This window comes from Anabrus simplex, chromosome 7 (genome assembly GCF_040414725.1).
Source record: "Anabrus simplex isolate iqAnaSimp1 chromosome 7, ASM4041472v1, whole genome shotgun sequence".
In the NCBI taxonomy this organism is placed as follows: domain Eukaryota; kingdom Metazoa; phylum Arthropoda; class Insecta; order Orthoptera; family Tettigoniidae; genus Anabrus; species Anabrus simplex.
In genome coordinates this window covers 83,275,304-83,294,754 of record NC_090271.1, presented here as the reverse complement: position 1 = coordinate 83,294,754, position 19,451 = coordinate 83,275,304, and the positions used below count along the sequence as shown (strand labels likewise).

Here is a 19,451-nt window from a genome sequence, read left to right as displayed (position 1 = left end):
CATAGACTAGAGAAGTGTCACCACCAACTACTCTGATATTAAAACCTATCTTGCTACATCAACTTAATTTTCAAATTTTACTGACAAGAGTTCTGATAACATACTAATACAAAGTATATCAACCATAGAACATTCTCGATATTCAACTTAATCAACACAAGAACTACAAGAGGATTGAAGAATGAATGCAACGCAATATGAACTCAAATTTTAATAGACGTTTTTAAAATATACCATGTTTTAATGTGTTTAATGTGCTATATATTTTTAATGTCTTATGATGTGCATATATATTTTAATGTGTTTATCTACTCATGTCCATGCTCAATCAATAGGTTTTAGTTTATTCTAACCATCACTACTTTTAATCAGAGCTATTTTAACGCAACATACTGCAATATATTTTACTTCCATTTTTTATCAGACATCCGGATGCTCTTAAGTAACTTCTTTGTAATTTAACCCATGACTGTAAATTTGTGTGCTAGCTGATGATGGCCAAGATAGGTCGAAACCGGTACTAGCGTAATAATTCATCCACAATAAATGTATTGATCGGTGGAACATTTTTCTTATCTATTACATTGAATCCAATCAATACGGAATATGAAACTTATAAATAATAATATGTGACATTAGACGGTATTACCTGCGACTGTCTAACCGAAGGCCAGGCAGCCAGTACCAAACCTGACATACTGTGGGAGAACCAATGGCCAAGGATGGAGGAGTTCTTCCTTAGGAGACCTGTAGAAGCCTTTGTGTAGGAAATTACACATAAATTCATCAAAGTGCTGCTGCCTTGTAGGTGTGGCAGAGGGCTAAGGGATATTACCCTGACAGAAAACCCTCTCTAGCGCTAGGCCTAGCAAGCCAACAAGGAGAGTAATTGCATCTGCTTTCAAATGTACAAGTAGCCTCAGAAATCCTAAATTAATCCCAAATGTGACTACATCTTTACACACCTCTGCTAGGTATGACGACCCACAACCTGAAGTTAAGCAGAAGTATGCAAAGAAGAAACAAATGAGACAGAAGAACACAAGAATTGGGATTCTCAACATCTTGACCCTTAATGCTAAGCGTGAAGAACTTCTTGATGTTATGAAATGGAGGAAGATTGAGATTTTAGGACTTGGTGAGACAAAGGGGAAGGGTGCCATGTCACTGAGAAAATAGTACAAGCTTTACTGGTATGGGAATGCAAAGGAGGCACGAAATGGTGTTGCCTTTCTCATTAGTAAGAACATAGATGCTGTCTCTGATATAGAATATGTCAGTGGCAGAATAATCAAACTACAGGCCAAGGTAAATGGAAAGGTCCTGAACATTGTCCAGGTGTATGCACCACAGTCTGGATGTACACAAGAAGAGAGAGATGCTTTCCTTGAAAATCTGGAAGAAAATGTAGAGGAGGACAATACAGTCATAATAGGAGATCTAAATGCCCAAGTTGGTGTGGGTAGAATAGGATATGAAAGTGGTGATTGGCAGCTTTGGAACCAGGAACAGAGGAGGTGAATTCCTCCTAGATTTCTGTCTGAGGAACAATTTTTATCATTAAGAACACATATTACAAGAAACAGCTTAACCATGAAATCACAAGATACACAGTAGAACCTCGATAATTCAAAATCCCACCTGATTCGAAGAAGCTCTCGTTCCCCTAAACATGAGGTATGGTTTTGCATGTTATTTAAATTGTTTAATTCAAAATATGGATAATTCATCATTCAAAGAACAATGTCGATCCCATTGCCGAAATCCAGACTTTTAATTCAAAACTGCCTTTAAATTTAAAACAAAAAATAGTATTTTACTGAGTAATCTAAATTCAAAATTTATCCGCGTCATGATAGAACGCATTTTCTGGAACGTATTGGGTTAGGTTTCCATACTTTCACCCCTTTGGTGTGTCTACAGTATGCTTCATATTTGCTAAATTCGAGTAAAATCATAATTCTTTTGTATTCAGCATTTTAAGGAATGCCACAATATCACATAACAGACGGTATGCGGAGAAGCAGAATCCGCAAACACGGGCGATGTTGACAGTTGGCAAAAGAGCATGGCTCATATAATAAATTTGTACACACTGAACAATATTGTCAATGCCGATGAAGTGCCAGCCAGGATATCATACAAGAGTGGGGGTCATTATACTGCACTGTGTTGCAATGCACAGGGAAATAAGAGACTTCTCCTTTGTCATATGAAAGTTCAATAAGCCACGATGTTTTAAGGGTGTCAGGTACTTTTCGTGCAAATACAGGACATCTAAAATGCATACAGTACAGTAATCCAATGAATAAAGGACTTGCACAAGGGAGCCAGCACATATTTCTCCTCGTCTTAGAATCATGTTTGTTTCTTTCGTTGCATGAGGTTATGCTTGTCAGCAAGTTATCTAAGTGGATTATTTGAATACTGTAAATGCACCTTGTTGGATGTATTTTGGAAATAGATTTTTTTCCATGGCATTTGAAAGGTTTAAACTGTGAATCAAGGTTAATTGAATGCAGTAACGGGTCGTAGAATATTTTGTAACGCGGCGAGGGTTGGCATTTCTGAATTACTAATTGGCGGTGAATTCAAAATCACATAATTCGGAATCCGATTTTTGCATCCCAATCTTCAAATTAACGAGGTTTTATTGTAGTCGGGATGATGAACAGAAATCATTGATTATGTTATATTTGATAGAGAAGCTAGGGCATATATCACTGATATGAAGGTTTGGAGAAAATTTGGACAGTAATCACAGGCTACTTGCTACAACTCTGAAAAACTGTGCTGTAGAAAGTAGAAAGAGTCAAAACACATATACCCAAAATAAAAGTTCGGGAATTGGAAGAACCGGAGAAACAGGAAGAATAACAACAGAAAATTTGAGGCCAATTACCCAGAGAAGATGCAGGAAATGGATAATAAGAATGGACAAAATTTAAGAAAGTTCTTGTGGGTACTGCAATTGACACTGTTGGGAAGACTAGTGAAAGAGAAGGAAACCCCATGCTGGAATGATGGTGTCCAGAGTGCCATAAGAGAACAAAACATGGCAAGAAAAGAGGAGGACAAGAAAAACCAGAAGGTTGTAGAACAGAACATGGATAGGCTTAAAGAATTAGATCGAAAATACAAAGAACAAAACTGAAAGCAAAGAGAATAATTAAGATTAAAAAAGAAAAATGTTGAGCAGCGTTTACTGAGAAATTGAAAGAAGACTGTAAAAACAAGAAGAAGCTACTGTATAGGGTCATGAAAAATATTTATTGCAATTTATTCCAATAAATACTCTAGAGAAAGAAGATAGAACTATCACTTGGAAGAGTAAGGACATGCAAAAAGAGATGAGGAATCATTTTGTACAGCTCTATAATGGAAAGGATCTAAAAAAGAAAAGACAAGAAAAGTCAGAAATGTTAGAAAAGATTGAAGTGCGTGACACACTACTGCCTTGGTCAGAAGTGGAAAATGCGCTGAAGAGTATGAGCAAGGGCATATCACAAGGCATAGATTGGGTGAGTACAGTCATGATCAAAGCTACTGGGATTAATGGACTTCAGTGGTTATACAGAGTGCTGAACTTCATCTGGAAATAAGGAAAGATCCCAGAAGACTGGACAAAAGGAATCATTATTCCCCTCTTCAAGAAAGGAAGCAGGCGTAAATATGGCAACTACAGAGGAATTGCACTTCTGTCACACAGACTTAACTTGATGGAGAAAATTATTGAACAACAATTAAGGGCCATTATTGAACCACAACTTGAAGAGCAACAGTACAGGTTTAGAAGCAACAGAACAACAGACCTTATCTTCAGAGTTAAGATGATTATGGAAAGAGACAGGGAGAAGGGAATAGATATCATCTTACTGGATATAGAAAAGGCGTATGACAGCTTGCCAAGAGACAAAATATAGAAATGTCTGGAAAGAAAGAACGTGCCAGTATCTTACCAACAAGGTAAAAATGGTGTACAACCAAAAGCTGTATCCAGATATGAGATGGTTATTCTGACTGGTTCACTATAAATAAAGGAGTGCAATAGGGCAGCACTTTGTCACCTCTTCTGTTCATTATGGTGATGGATGAAGTAATGAAGAGTGTGAAGAATGAATCTAATTAAGGCTTGAATGCATTAATCTTCGCAGATGATATGGTGATTTGGGGAGGAACAGGAGAAGTAGTTCAACAGAAATTAAATTCTTGGAATCAGTCGTTTAACCCCTTCGTACTCAGCCTATATGCAGGGGTTTGCTCGAAACAGCTCAAACTAATTTCTGTGATTTTCCAACCAAATTTCAAAAAATCATCATGTAAACAGTTTAACCCATATTAAAATAAAATAAATCACATGAATATAGAAAACTATGAGCATTTCAGAAATTAATATACCTTGGACGTATTATTATTGGTAAAGCAAAAAAAAAAAAAAAAAAATTCAAAAATAATTTTTGAAAAATTAATAATGGTTTTCAATGATAGAAAGATCAGACATTATTGCGTCTTTCTTCTTTACTCTTAAACCTGAAGGAAAGAACGTTTAATTCTGAATAATTTGATATCAGTATGATGTGTGTGCTGCAATTCACTTATGAAGCATGACACAAAGTTATTCACTATACACATGACTGTCATCAATGTCAGGTTCTTCACGGTCTGATACACGGTAAGCAGCTGTGACTGTGAAAATCTTCAACAGTAAAATTGTCACTTTCCACATAGTGGGAATCACTTCAACAAAAAAGTCACTATTACTGTCTAAACCATCTGAAAATTCAAGGACATCAGAATCATTTGGCCTTGAACATGGCCCAGCCATTACGAGAAAAAGATGACGCAAGCACTTGCAACAACGGAGTAATGAGAAGATGTATAATTATAGTTTGGGAAGTACAGTGAACACATGATATACCAGAGAAATGAAATAAACTCTAAACTAAACTGATAGCAAGATCAAATTGTTGTATTGATAAGCTAATCAAAAACAGATCTAAGCAATAACATCTTTGAACAACCACAACATAAACATTCACAGTCAACAGATTGCATTTGACGAAAATAAAAAAATTTTGTCGGGCTGGTGGATATATTTGTTGAGTAAAATGCAAATTCAGTGGTTTAAGTTACTGTGAAGATCATCTGTTATCATTTAACAGCCACTGAAATGACCAAAATCCCTTAATAGAATAGAGCCGATGTATCAGCGCTGTGAGTGTTCTCACCATAACCTCTCGTCAAGCCAATAGATTGACGTGCTGAGTGCAAGAGGGTTAAGCAGTTTGGCTTTATCGGCCACACAAAAACAGTAGTGATGCCATACAGCAGGAAAGCCCTACAGGTTAACATCCAACTGGACGGCGATAAACTAGAAAACATTAACCATTTTCAATATCTTGGTAGTATTGTAACTAGTGACTTAATGTCCTCTTTTGAAATCACTAACAGAGTTCAAAAAGGAGCACAATTTTATCACCAAGTTAGGTCTCTTCTATGGGATAACCAAATACCTTTAAGTACAAAGAGAACCCTTTATCAGGTATATTTTGGGCCAGTAACTACATATGCCCTTGAAACCTGTATGATCAACAGTAGAGGTAGTAGCATACTTCAAGCTGCAGAAATGAAGTTTCTAAGGTCATTGCTACAGAAAACAAGGAGAGATAAGCTCCGGTATTAAGAAATCTGTCGTAACACACAAGTAAAGCAGCCGCTAAGCGGAAATGTAAGAACATAAAGACTCAAATGGTATGGAAATGTAAAAAAGATGGATCAAATGAGAACAACAAGAAAACTGCTAGTAAAGGAACTGGAAGGCAAAAGACCTAGAGGCAGATCAAGGAAACAGTGGGTCAGTTTAGTGAAGCAGGACCTGAAAGGAAGAGGAGTGGAATGGCACCAAGTTGAGAAGGAAGAAATGTACCTGGATAGACAAAGATGGAGAGTGCTCTTGTACCACACCCGGGCAAGTGGAGACTGTTAAAGGATGATGATGATGATTATTATTATTATTATTATTATTATTATTAATAATAATAATAATAATAATAATAATAATAATAATAATATTATGTGATCACTGCTTTGTATTGTACCAGGAAAAGTTGATTTCAAGAGCATGAGGTCTTCCTGAGGGGTGCCTAGTCCTTAGGAGATGGTACAGAGAGGGAGGATTGCAAGACGAAATAATAGATATTATATTTTCCTTTCCTTTATTCAATCTCTGGGAGGTCACCCTATTAAATCGCCGAATCATATATATTTACTAGAAAATAAATCCCAATTTTAGCAACGGAATTTTAAAGAAAAACCAAGTTGATCAAGTAAAATTTAACTGAATAATGTCTTTCTCAATCAGTCATATCCATTGTAGCTTTCATGGCATAAATTAATAATAAAGCATGTTGTAAGTAAATAAGAAATCCTAAAGTCCTTCTAATGGCACTTGCGATTTCAGTTTACGCTTTCTACATATATTAAAGAAAGTAAAATCTGTAATTCCTTCTTGCAAACACATAAAACTCAAATATGAAACACTTGAAATTAAATCTGATCTTCTGGTACAAAGTTCTGGGTATTGTCCTATTTTTTTATTATGCACTTTGCGTAAATTTCGTAAGTTAAAAGTTTATGATACACTTTCACTATGAATGAAACACTCGGTTGAAATCCTAAAGTTCCAATAAGTGAGAAAATACGACATTACGAGAGCACACTGTTATTTCAAAGTCTGTTACTTTTGAGTAGCGTAAAGCGTTAATTTTCCAAGTTTATGAAATATTAAGTAAGTGAGCTTTTGATGTTCTTTGCCAGTAATGACACTGTTTGTAAAAGTTCTGTTGAAAGTCAGAATTATGTTTTTGAATGAAAAAAAACAACACTGATATCACCTGACATACGCCTTCTCGTTGAGCTCGAACAGTTGAATACTGCTCTGCAAGCAGCAATCTGGAACTCAGCTAACAGCAAACACCACGATGTTCCATAGTACCACGTCCCTGGAACTGTCCCTTGTAGTACCAAGTCCACGTTGATCTGCATCAAATCTCCATCGATCTACGTTGTTCACGGTCGATCTCCGTCGTCTTGAGTCAGGATTTCTCATGTCGATGAAGGAGTGACTTTAACATGAGAAAGTTCAACTGACCAGGTTGAAATGTGCACCATTTGATTTGCACTGTTAGAACTTATGACTGTCTCATAAATAATCACCATTCACTAGATGAGAAATATGTCGAAGCACTGTCTGTTATCATAAATTACGATAATTGAAAAATAACAAAACACTTCCACGCATAGTTTATCTTGACACTTACTCCACACTGTTCGTATTGTCAAGAACAACTTTCATTCGAAGCACAGTTTATCAAGGCTCACTTTCACAACAAAGAAATAAATAGCTCTCTCTCGTAATATCTCGTAATGTTCCTTCTCACTATCACAGTTCTACAAGTATTCATGCATGAATTTTATACTCCACAATATCACTGAATTACAAAGTTCATTATACAGTCTATCCACACAGGTTGTTTCAAATGGTACAGTCTGTTACGATGAAACGCGAACAGTCTTTCGGCTCAAATTAAAAGTGTTCTAGGCTCTGATAATACTCAAAATAGTCAATGTGGTGCGACCTATACTCACGATATTCTGAGTTGAAACAGTTCAAGATCATTACAATTTAAAGTAGCCATGCTAATTTCAAGTTTGTTCAAGTCATTCACACGAAAATTGAGGTATTTGTCAAGTCCAAATTTTGGCAAAATATTACAAGTCTTATGACACACGTTAATTTCCTAAGTTTGAACATCTGACGAATTGCAAGTCCAACAATTTATAAGTTACTCACTGGCATTCACAGAAAATAAGTGTCAACTTGCTGTCGAAATTTTTTAGAAGTATTACGATGTCCGGCAGTATAAATACCGAGCTCGACTCATCGCGTGCAGCATGACATGCGAGCCAGCTGTGAAGAATGCGAACTGAATTGCTACGGTCTGGCCTGCTGCTTATATCCCGTACGACCCAAGGTTGCTTGCCACGTCACTGGGGGAAGTGTGATTCCTTTCTCGCTTATATCTCTTGAATGCCGTGATGGATTGTATTGAAATTGACATATGTTTACGTTCAGAACATGAGCTACACGATGATGTATGTCTCATTTCCGTATTTTTATCGGCTGAAAAGTTAGACATTTTTCTTCCAGCACATTCGAGAGAAAGGCGTGCAAAAATGTGACAGTGACGTGTCCAGCTCGCCACGAGAAGCTTCGTATTGCGCTCGCACAAGATGTAGGGCATATGAACATATATTATCGCCGTCCCTTTTGTATGTATTCCGGCAATTATAAAACAATGTACAGGGCTGGAACAGTGCCTGGTACAGTATATGGTGTATAAATTATATTGCAGTTCATTTTCAACACGCAACATTTCATGTAATCTTAAAAACAGAGCTCTGTTAGGCAGTCTATAGCTGAGTTTGAATTATAGTGGAACCCCGATTGATACACACTTGCCCGCATAATACATGTTTTTTCTCAGGTCCCTGTTCATCTCATGTACAAAGCCTTTAAAAATGTATCCATATATTGTGCTCAAGTTCTGCTTGTCAGGCTTCATTCATGGAATATTTTCAATTCATTTTCAGCAATTTGAAAGAAAAATTAAATTTTCATTACTGGTTTTCACTCCGATCATTAATCTGTAATAAAGTTTTCCACCCTTTGCTTGCTAGCTTTGGAAAGTATTGGTCCCGTTACATGCACTCTTCAGGTCTATACCATTGTACAGATTAATGCTGCTGTTGTTATTGTTGTCATCGTTTGGATTATCATTTCATAGACTGGTTTGCAGCTCTCAATGCCACCCCATTATGTATTGCAAGCTGTGCACTTCATGACTGTACCGATGAATTCAATCAACAAATTATTCAACAATTTAAAACACCACCTAATCGATATTTTATTTCTTGCCTTTTGGCAGAATTACAAAAACATTATCATATACAGGATATGTTTTGACCACTTAGTGGTCATCTTCAGCTATCTTTAAATAGCTTAGATGAAACAGTTTGATTAGTAAGTACATTAAAATCTTATTTTAATTTCCCATGGTAACTTATAACTTATGCTTAAAGCGCTTAAAATTTGGGGGGAGGGGGGATTTTAGTGATGTGGTGTGTAAAAAGGTACTTAAATTACAATTCGCATCTACGGTAATATTAAAAAACTTATTTTCTAATTAAACATATTTTAAAAATCTTAAAACGTCTGTAATAAAGCACTTTTTTAAAATACTAAGTGGCTTGATCTTGCTTATGTTAAAATCGATGTGTATAACAGTCTTCAAGTTTCTTACTGATTGTCTGTTGTGTTGATTATCTTCCTTGAAAGTTGCTTTTTATTTTTAGTAACAGGTTGTGTTGAACTATCAATTTACAATGGTCCTATGGTGACTTCTCTCTTAAGTTACGTGAAATGGCAGTCCTCAGATTTGGGCAGCTTGCCTCACGATTTTTCTGGAATGGTGTGTATACTCCGCCGCCTTGGGACTGTTTTCATATACAATTTTGCCAAATTGCTGTCCTTTCACCAATTCGATTCAATATTTCTTAATTCGTTACTCAATCTACCCATCTTACTATTAGGATTCTACTCGTACACCACATTCAAAAGCTTCTTTTGTCTTTCTTTCCATCCATATTTCACTTCTATACAATGCCATGCTACAGACGAAAATCTTCAAAAATATCTTTCTAATTCCTATATCAATTTTCTTGTAAGAAAGATCTTCCTTGCTTGTGCTAGTCTGTATTTTATGTCATCTTTACTTCTGCCATCATTAGTTATTGTACTACCCGAGTAACAATATTCATTTACTTCCTTTAAGACTTCATTCCCTAATCTAATATATCCTACCACCTAACTATGCTTGACTGCACTCCACCATTACTTTTGTTTTGTATTTATTTATTTTCATTTTGTACTCCTTCTCCAAGACTGTGCCCATGTATCCATACCATTCAGCATTTTGTTTTGATTTCTTCTCCTTGGATTTTGTTTCCTTTCCAAAATTCTCTTTGATATTTTTTACTGCCTTTTGTTTGTAAATATTGAAAAGGAGAAGGGACAAACTGCAGCCTCGCTCCTTTGCTGCTTCTTTTTCATAGCCCTCGATTCTTATCACTGAGGACTGACTAGTACAAATTATAGATAATTCTTCTTTCTCAGTATCTGATCCTGACCACCTTCAGAATCTCACGTAGCTTGGTCAATCAGCATTATTGAATGCCTCTTCTATATCTATGAAAGGCATGTATGTGGGCTTGTCCTTCTTCGTTCAATCCCCTTAACCCATTCTGGTGTTATTTCAGCTTTGTTGGAGTGGAATATCTTTCCCACTAACGTGTAGCCATCATGGCGTCTTGAAGTATACAGTCATCTCTTGTTGACGAAAAAATTGAATGTTTCCTCATAAATAGTGATTCTCTAGAGCTATATTTTGATAATGAAGATGAAGAATATATATGTGGCAATATTGCGCCCTGGTGGGGGTGTGATAGGCGTCATTCAATTGTAATTAATTATTGAGGAATATACATTTCATTTTCAGAAGAAAGAATATCTTACTGTAAGTACAGAACAGGCCGAGATGGTATTGTGCAACCTGCCACAGACTGTCTCCACTAAGATTAAGAAATACAAGGGACAGCAAAATTAGAATTCTCAGAAATGGTGACGAAGGGGAAAGAGAGAGGCGAGAATTGTTGACAAGTTAGGGGAAACATTCATCGCCACAAGCGAAATTTGCTATGTCAACCCCGCAAGAGCCGTGTGCAAAATTCGTAGAAAAGATGTTGAAGGAGCTCCAAGTTACTAGCAGGAGTTGAGCGCAAGGTTGGCACTTGAAGAAAAAAAATATGAAACTTCTCTGTCCCGCGCTAGCATGGACCAATCGTAAAATTCATAGACCAGTAGTAGGTACGCCAACTTCGTATTGTAAGAAGCACCGTCAACCTTAAATCCACGGATTAAATTTATAGAAGGAAGTGAGTTATAAATTCGGAATAAGGTGGAATTTAGAAGCCTAACCAAGTAATAAAAGTTATTAAAAGTCACTAACTGAGGGAGATTGATTGGTGTAATTTTGAGAATTCATGGATGCTATCCGTTGATTGGCAGCAGGCAAAGGACGCTGCAAAAGAGCGCAAAATCCCAGGCCAGGATACAAGAGCTAAATTCGCAATTATATCAATTACCAGCGAACGATATTAGTTGCAAATTGGCATGGAGCCTTTGAAAACATAATTACATCATTGGATCCCATATTTAGGCCACTGGCAAAGACATAAATAGTCGGATGAGGATATCGGAGCTGCATGCCCTAAGATGACCTCCCGTGAACTCGGAGGAGAGGGGAGTCGAATATAAATATAGGGTTGTGGAGACGGACTTGCTTACTTCTGACAATGTGTTCGAGCTGTTACCACGCCAGGGGTGCGTAACTTACTTGTGAAGATTCCGTGCCGTTACTACGCCAGGGAGCATGTGTGTATTTACTCATGCAGTAGTGTTCGAAGTGTTAGAATGTTACGTAGCAGAGTGATTCGTGACGTTAAGTAGTTCATATTACAGTCTTGAACAGTCTACTAGCAGGAAGAGTTTCAATATTTACAGAACTCGTTAAACTAAAACCTACGGATAGGAGTGTGAAATTCTACAAAAAGAAATTAGAAAGTACACGGCGTGAGAACAATCACAGGTGTTCGACGTATTTCACCCAGTAAATGGTCAATCATCAGCTGATACCTGGTCGTCTGTGCGAACACGCGACGGGAATTCGAGTGCGCACCCGGGCCGTTGTAAAAGGGGATCCCGAGGTATCCCATGTTCCTAGTGTCCGGCAGAGGAACGAAGAATGTATATTTACATTAAGTGGGCTTGATGAGAGGCCAGGAATGTAAAGTTTCAGTTCAATATTAGTGTGTGTAAAATTATTAAAATGTTAAAATTTTAAAACTTGAAATTTAATATGTGTAAATCTGAAAAGTGCATTGGATTACTTCAAGCTGGTATGAATACCAGTAGAATGCAGTGCTAAACATGGGTGAGGACTATGCTCCTCGTCCAGTTTAGCAAACTACAGGCTGAGATGAGTACCCTTTAATCTATTTGTAGATTGCTATCGTTAGCGGGAGGAAATCATATTCCTTCATTATGGTAACTTGATTGTGAAACGAGCCGTTTCCGGCTCGTATAAATTCAAAGATAGATAGACAAAGGGACAAATTAATATGTACATAATTAGATCAAGCACTCATCATAATTTTGATTATTTAATAGAGTAGAGTAGGGTTGATTTGTTTATTCAAGTGCTTGAATTGTTTGAAATTATATGGAGCACGTTTCACGTAAAGATAAGATTAATATTCATTTCATAAGTGCTCAAATGTGTTTTCCGTTTTCGGAAACTTTATAGATATTAAGGTATGTTGTAAGAGAATCCAGAGGTCGAGGATTGCGGAGTGATTTTTGTTCTTGTGGGACGGAATGAAGTCCATTGAATTCTCTGTAAATATCAATGATTATTCGTGCAGCAAAGTTCGCCAGTGGACAGAAACATAATAATCAGGAGAAGTATCGGAGTGATAAATGAACATGGGTAATGTGTAAATGCGTGTTTATTGCAATGCTTTGTGAATAATGGCAAGGGCCTAAGTTAATGGAATCATTGCAAGTTAAAGTAATTTCAATGTGGAGATAACATGTAGCGTGAATATTTTGATTCGGGCAGTAAATAGGATTTTAACCTTAATTGTTGATTTAATGGGGTTTTTTTTGGACTCCATAATAATCATAAATATTTGTTTAGAAGTGATAGAGGCACATTTATAGGGTGGTCACTATATGTTGAAAGCCCAGGGTGGTTTGAGCCCATTTTTGAGATCGGAAGTCGTGCGGGGGCGAAAATCCGACATGAGGTGAGAATTGAGCCGTACTGTTTTTGATGATGAAATAGATAAGTTTCAATGCCTACGTCGATATAATATGAAGATTCTCTGTCATGAGTGGCAGGAGTCCACGCACCGAAGATTAATGAATGAATTAAATGTTTGAAGAGTTCCAGTGAAAAAATGGTCTTCAAAACGAAAATGGAAGGAATAATTTAGCACTTGCAGAGATTGGATTATTTGCCCAACTGCAAGGTGCCATGGGATTTGATATTTATCATGAGACGACATGGTGTTCCCCTGAATTAACGACAGTACGAAAATAAGGTTGCGGGTTCGAATACCGTTATGATGGCTCAACCGATGTGAAATCGGATCTGGGTGGTTCATATTTGGGAGTTAACATATGTGACTAAGTTCTAAAGATGGGAAATAAAAATATAAATTTTCGAAATAATAATAATAATAATAATAATAATAATAATAATAATAATATTTCAAGTAAATCATATCTTAATTGATTAAGTGCCAAACTAGAGCGCAGTTGTAAACGGAGTTATGCGTTAAACATAATAATTGTTAACTGCCACGTATAAATTGAAATTAAAAAAATAATTTACCATAATAATAATAATAATAATAATAATCATAATCATAATAAATATTTGAAGAGGCAGAAGAAGAAGAATTTTTTTTTTCTGGACATAACAGTAATGGTGGGAGTTAAATTGAAAATATTGAAATTTTCAAACTACTTTAATAATAATAATAATAATAATAATAATAATTATTATTATTATTATTATTATTATTGAAGAATCAGAAGAAGAAGAAGAAGAAGAAGGAAAAGCTACCTTTTTTTATTTCAGATGAGAATATTAAGAGCGAGAAGTTGAAGTATTAGAGCGAGGATGATTACAGGTTACGATAATCATGATCTCCACGGTTAATGATGATGATGATGATGATGATGATAATATTTTTATTTTTATTTTTTATTATTATTTCGGATGGTGATGATGAATGATACTAGGGAAGTCAGCTGGCGAAATAACGTAATAATGTTACGTTGTTGTAAATAATAAGTTAAGTTAATATTTGTAATATGAAGGCAAATCCCTACATCTGGACCATTAGGTTAGAGTCGCTTTGTTGTTTCCTTCAGTTAACGATTAGCATATCTTGGGTAGGAACCCGGCGAGAGTTTGTAGTTTCCCGGGTTGGTCTCATCTCAAAATAAAAGTGGAGGCGATGACAGGGGTCATGTGGTCGCGCCCACTTGGCCAACAGGTAATTGGTCCATGACCATCAATGGTCATTGTGTTAACGAGGGTAAATCTGATACCTTCAGATATCAACGGTTCCACCACCCAAATGGATGGGTGGTCAAAAATGTCAAATATTGTGTAAAAATTTCAGGAATAATTTGCCAATCCCGGCAAATTAAGGATCAACAGATTTTGGTTGTGTGTAAAAAATTATTTTGTTTACTTAAATAAAATGCTCGTTTAGCATTTGCAAGGAAACAGTTCCAGGTTCTTGATCTTGTAGAATAGTAAACCCTTGGCGACCGTTTAAATATCCGTCCCCATTCCTAGGACGGAGCCTTCATATTTTCCCTTTGATCTGATTTGATATATTTTTTATGTATTGTTTTTATAATGAGCGTTAAAGTTAATGATTAGAGTGTCCCGTTCAACCCTGTAGTACTAATTGGATGGCGCCCATACATTTAATTGAAGATCTTAGCTTCATAAATTTTTTTATTGTTTATTAGTTGCGATAGATTCAGACAGTAACACCCCCTGAGATAAATGCTGGTTGGGACTCAGGCTTTGAGCGGGTACAATATTGAACTACAAGAAAGTGCAAGACAAAGTAGTAATGATGAATCTCATGCAGAATTGTTACCCTTTCCTCAGATAAATTTTTTTTCCCCAAATGTAAATGATTTTTATAATACCAGGTCTGGGATCAACACTTTTATATTATATTTCAGTAATAGAATCACCGAGCATAGTAGCCGCGCATATTAACATGCTACGTCTATGGAGCCAACCTCTGCACTCGGCAGGCAAGTGGGTTCGAACCCACCGTCAGCTACCCTGAGAATGTGGGTTTTTTTTTTAACTCCCAAGCAAATGTTGGGACAGTTCCTATTCATAAACCACAGCCGATTCCTTCCACTTCCTTACCCAGTTTCATTCACCATCATTCATTTCATATTCATTATTTTCTCAACTGAGATTTGCATCAGGAAGGCCATCCAGCCATATAAATATAGTTTAAAATATAATCTTAGTTCATACCCGACCCCGTATTGGGCTGCAGGGCTAAGGGGATGATGTGCATTCCATTAATAGTAAATACGTATCTGTAAAAGTGCTTCTTCCTTTTTGAAACCCGGCTCAGAGGTTTCGCCTGGTCATCAAAACTCAGCAATGAAAAGGTTAAAAACAGACATAAAGTCTTCTGAGCCAAACTGATCTTCTTCCAACTCAGCTTCAACTTGTCTTTCCATTCTTCTGTAAATAATATGTGTTAAAATTTTGCAGTAATTTTCACACTTGTCAGAAACTGCTTTCTAGGGAACATTCTGTTTAAAATTGGATGACACTTCTCCTGTATCATAGATCCTACACACTGTTCCTAACTTGATCCTGCCTTTCTTGCTAACCTTTCTTCAGTAACCTTACTGATCTCATTCTTCAGGACTGTCCACTCTTCATCTTTGGTGTTTCCTTCAGACTTTTGATTTAGTCCTTGTGCAACATGTTCCTTGAAACAAACCCTCACTTTCTTTTCCTTCAACTTGTCTAGATCCCATCTCCTTTAATTCCTTCCTTTCTTCAATTTCTTGAACTTCAGATGGCATTTCGTGACCACTAAGTTGTAATTAAGAGTCCACATCAGTTCCTGGGAAGGTCTTGCAATCCAACACGTACTTTCTTAATATCATAACTGCTCTTTTATTATCCCTTCCCTCTTGCACACATATTTTTTAGTTAGGGAAAATTTTGCTAGCATTATCTTTGGTATATTAAAGCATCACTTTCTTTGTTGGACAAATTAGAAATCTTAAGGAAGCATAATAAAATTGCTGTTCTAAATCAGAAAGAAATAGTAATTTCATTAGGCATTTCTATCTAATATTAAGAACAATAGTAAAGAATCATAATTCAGTCACCACAGCTGCACCATGGGAGGATACAGATGAGGAAAATAAACTGCAAGAAACATGAGGATTTGGAAGAGATTTTATTTGAATGGCTTCGTCAGTCCCAGAACTCAACTCTACTTACAAGGGAACATCAGCAATGGTCAAGTCGCCGATCATGATAAAACTTGGAAAACACATTGAGGTACACATAAAAAAGATGTCAGCAGCAATTTTGGGTGCCAACATTCATTAGGGCGTTAACTAAGGGACCTAAAATTTGCGACATTTCAAGTTCTGTGTGAACAGCGATGAATACCTGCTGGCCAATGCTTAGCCGGCACACTGTCTGCCTTTGCCACACCTCTGCACCTCCTCCCCTCCATCCCTCCTTCTGGTTCACCACCGCACGTTTCCCTTCTCCCTGCGCCTGCCCGTCTGCTTAGCTGTCGAACAGAACTAGTGCTACACTTTGCGTACTCTATCAGCCTTCCTCATAGCTCTTCTTTGTAATTTCCGCATTGTATTAGTTTACATTTTCTGAAAAGTTTATGAAAATGTTTGCGACAATTCCTTAAGCACTATGTCATTGAGTGTGTCATAAATTATGTTTCATCTTCAAGCAAATCATGGAAGTCACGGTGTAGAAGGTCCGCTGAACTTTCAGGAGCTGCAGCTTTATGACGCGATTGAGGGTGAGTGTTAGCAGTCAACTGTTTTCAAATAGGTTTTGACGCTCACGGGGTGATGTCACACTGCGTGACATAGGCCGTAACAATGTAGATTGAAGCGTGGTCTTTTGCGCTGCATGTGAAATTTCAGGTTTTAATTTTCAGCACTGGACTGTCTGATATGTTGATACCGATAACTCTCTCTCTCTCTCTCTTTTTTTTTTTTAACACACATTTGTGTTTTCCATTGTTTCTGTCAATAAGTATACATATAACATCTCTTTTAATTATTTTTATTTTGTTTTTCAGAGCTTATAAGTTACTGTCTTGAAGGTGGCAGTCTCTATTTGGAGGACATTGCAAGTTTGACGTACAGGTCTGATCAAGTTACAAGTAACTAATCTAGTTTTGTTCCGTATTGAAGATACAATAAGTAAAATTCTTTCTTGAATAAAATTACTGTGTCCACCTATTCAATACAATTAAATTTTGTAGTGATTAAATTCTACATGAAATATAAACAGAATATATAAAAAGAGAATATAAAAAGAAATTCTGCCGTTCGCATAGTGAGGCACAGCTCTACACCTGGAAAAAAGTAGTGTTTATAGTGTTTATATTAATTCATGTAGAATTTAATCACTACAAAATATAATTGTATTGAATAGGTGGACACAGTAATTTTATTCAAGAAAGAATTTTACTTACAGGTCTGATCAGTTGGAGGAAAACGAAAAGGATATTGAATATACCAAGCCAGAACCAGAATAAAGCCAAGACAGTGCCAATTTGACAGACACCGCAGACTTACAGTATAAAACAAAGGAAGTCAATTACTGGAGGAGTGGAAAACAGAAAAATCTGAAATTTGCCATTAGCATAGTGAGGCACAGCTCTCCACCTGGAAAAAAGTAGTGGACGAAGGAGGCTGTCTCCGAGACATTATTGCAATGGATTGTAAGGAAAAATTTGACACGGAGTATCGTACATCCACCATCCATGATGTCACAATCAAACAGTCGACAATGCAAAGTGCCTGCACTCGAGGGATCCATAACTTTAAAGTGTCCTCAGGCTGGTTGTACAACTTCAAAAACAAATTTGGAATCACATCCCGAAAAATGACTGTCGTGGAAAATGCAATAGAGGCAGAAGTCTGCTGAGAGATTGAATAGTCGGCAATATGAATTGGTATTGAGAAAAGTAAAATAGTGGTAATGAAAGGAAGAAAGAGTGATGATAAAGGGCTGAAGGAGGAGTGGATCTAAAACAAATTACAATAGTGACAAAAATATTGAAGTTATGGTAAGGAGTGTATTAATGGGGAATTCAGAACAAGGTATGGCAGTCTGCAGACCTTTGTGACATGCCCTGTCAAATGTTCTAGTATGCTGATGATATTGCTGTCTTATATCAGAGCAGGGCTTTGGATGAATGTGAAGACAATGTACTTCATGAAGTGGCGACTCAAGTCAAACATCGCGAAAACAGATGTGTCCTGTTTCCATCTTCGTGTTGGCACAGATTGCACCAAGATTTAGACCTTTGGCACCATGAAGTTTGGTAACACACCAAAATATCTTGGTGTTATCCTGTACAGAGCCCTAATGTTCCAGAGCCACCTAACACTGAATGGAAAGTACAATCTCCACTAAACTTTGTCAGGAAATTTACAGGCACAACTTTGGGAGCAGGTACTTCAGTGCTTCATGCAGCAATTCTTGTTCTCATATTTTCCACAGCAGAGTACTGTTCACCCGTTAGGCTTGACAGCAGTTATACCAGTAATGTTGATTTCTGTACTGCTGCTTTACTAAGATGTAGTCTGTATGGTATCTTTGCTTGTCTCCAGGCCATTTCCAAGTGTACCTTCACACATCGTTGGGGTCTTGAATAAGGTTTTTGTGATGATATATCAACCTTGTTGGAAGAAGTACGCTAGCCCTTGGTGTCTTAGATTTGACATTCCAATCCACGAGACCCAGCAGTCTTACCTCTGTACCATTCCAGCCCCCTATAATTATCACATTATTGTTAAGTTTGGTGAGAAAATTTGCAGAATTTACTTCAGCTGAGTGTACATCTTTTCAATTTCCTCACACTTTTAGAGGTAGGCATTTGTGTTTGAAATGTGGTGCTGGCAGAGGATGCTACATTCTCTTGGATGGAAAACACATCAGTATTTCAAACTTAGAGGAACTTAAAATCTCCAAATGCTTATCTACACAGGTATATGAGAAATTACTGCACATCTTTGGTCATGTCATGAGATAAGATGAAGAGAATATTGGAAATAGTAATGTGCAGGTCAAAGTTGATGCTAACAGACTGAATGGAAGAACAGCTTGATGATGGATAGGTGAAGGGAAAATGATCGCTTGACAGTCTTAAGTTTTCATTGATGAGGGTGAAATATCACAATGAATGGTGCAGTTACATTAACATAATGCATGCATGGGGTCACAACACTATGGAATGAGTCAACACTTAAAATAATATGTATTTGTACATCAAAGGCAGGTGAGAGAGAGAGAAATATTAGTCAGTCATTTTTGTAAGAATTTAGTGAATTGTGGTCACTTCATCACAGGTTTTTTACTACAGTCAATGACTATGTGGACTGGTGCCTACAGTGTAGGCAACACAGCGTACACTCATGTACTACAGTC

The 19,451-nt window shown here is 36.8% G+C and overlaps 1 protein-coding gene across 3 annotated transcripts in view; it reads left to right on the top strand.

The window, feature by feature from the left end:
* LOC136877277 (protein FAN) overlaps nt 1-19,451 on the top strand; it is a 320,909-nt gene that overhangs the window by 246,986 nt on the left and 54,472 nt on the right. The window lies entirely within an intron of this gene.